This window comes from Sinocyclocheilus rhinocerous, unplaced genomic scaffold (assembly GCF_001515625.1).
Source record: "Sinocyclocheilus rhinocerous isolate Xijiao unplaced genomic scaffold, SAMN03320098_v1.1 scaffold470, whole genome shotgun sequence".
In the NCBI taxonomy this organism is placed as follows: domain Eukaryota; kingdom Metazoa; phylum Chordata; class Actinopteri; order Cypriniformes; family Cyprinidae; genus Sinocyclocheilus; species Sinocyclocheilus rhinocerous.
The window spans coordinates 190,247-191,967 of record NW_015637537.1 but is presented as its reverse complement, the minus strand read 5'-3'; the positions used below and the strand labels follow the sequence as shown (position 1 = coordinate 191,967).

The 1,721-nt window shown below is 37.0% G+C and overlaps 1 protein-coding gene across 1 annotated transcript in view; it reads right to left on the bottom strand.

Moving 5' to 3' along the window:
• Nucleotides 1-935, bottom strand: part of LOC107748960 (KN motif and ankyrin repeat domain-containing protein 3-like) — an 18,826-nt gene extending 17,891 nt beyond the window's left edge. The window contains exon 1 of the mRNA XM_016563988.1: nucleotides 776-935. The gene's annotated coding sequence lies outside the window, so the exon portion shown is untranslated. The remainder of the gene's footprint in view (nucleotides 1-775) is intronic.
• Nucleotides 936-1,721: the final 786 nt, after the last annotated feature.

Here is a 1,721-nt window from a genome sequence, read left to right as displayed (position 1 = left end):
AATGTCCGTCCCATGCACTGAACGCGCTCTCCTCCACATCACGAGTAGACACGCCCCTTATTGCTGATTGGCTACAAGTTTGTTTTGCGATTCGGCCCGAATCAGTTTTCTAAAGTGTTTTTGAAAAATCACATACCCTGCCTTTAAGTGAAATGTAAAAAAGCTACAGGTTCAACGCTTCATTGCTAGTTTGGTGTTTTTTAGTCTATTTTGATCTACATTTCCCATTAATACAATACTTTTGTATACAAAAACTTTATTGGGTTATATGGCTGAGCTCCATGTAGGCCTACTCAGTGAACATTACAGCTAGGTTGTGTACAAAAACGGAATGGATTTTAGTTTATAGCTATAAGATAAGTTCTATCTCCCCGAAGACCAAGGATGTGAGCTTACAAACAAACAAACACTAATTAGGGAAGCAATATGTACATGGATGCACCACACACCGTATTGATTAGATACAGATATACATCTTGAATTTGTTGAATATAATGCCAAGTATCCAATTAAGCTTTGTTCTTCTGCAGAAATTTACAAATGCTATTCCTGTTATCTAAACGCGCCACAGACATAAAATCCCGTATCACTATACTGCGCTACAACACACTCGAACACAAAGTTATAGCAGTGACAGTTAAACTTTATCATTGTAAAGCTACGTTGTTAAACCTAAAGCTTTAACTATCATCAAAGCAAGATCAATCCGAGTAGAAACAGCGCTCTCTATACTGATAGTCCAACTATTTTCGGAAGTCATGAAACTTTGTCTTACCCTTAGGGTGACGATTGCTACTTTGTTTTCTTTTCTGCGTTATAATAATCCGGGTATGCGCTGATTTATCTTCAGCCGTCAGACGACCAGTAGTTACCGTTCATTCCGAGTAGGTAGATTATGAAGGGTCTGACTCTGTGGCGGGGTCCGGTTGAAATGATCTGCTGAAGCGTATGGCTCGGGCTCATGGGCGGCGCTGGCACTGCTTTGAATGGGTGGTGCGGATTTCTTCCCATGCACCCATGTAACTGCGTCGTAATCTTCAATCTGAAGAGCTCTGCATTTAGATCCATCTGAGTCAGGCAGAAATATTCAATGTCCCAGACTGGAAGTCCCCAAGAAACCCAATTCTTATTAATGCAAATTCTCACATATGATCAGTGTTGAGAAGGTTGCTTTGGAAATGTAATAGGTTACAGATTACAAGTTACGCTAATAGGCTATGCAATAAGTAGTGTAACTATTTCAATTACTTTATTAATGTAACTGATTACATTTACATTTACTTTTCTAAATTTCTAATGTGTTCAACTGTTAATCCTTTTCAAACATGTAAACCAGGCAGGGTTAACCTTACAGTGATACTCAACACTGATTACTATCACTTTCGAAATCCTTCATCCCTTGAACTAAGATTACAATAATTTCATTTTAAAGCACAGCAACCACAAAATCAGAGTTACTTTGAGATCATTCTGAGTAGGGCTGCACAATTAATCGAATTTCTAATCGCGATTACAACAATTACGTAATCGTTCAAAGCGGCAATTAATCGTTCAAAGTCCACTTATGTTATTCTACACGCTTAAGATGCGTTTTTTTCTTTCTACATGTTATCTTAAGGGTTTTTCCATTGTTTTAATTTTAGTTTTAGTATAACATTATAATACCATTCATATTTTTACTTTTTTTTTATAATTTAAAGAAGAAACCAATCCGATGTATA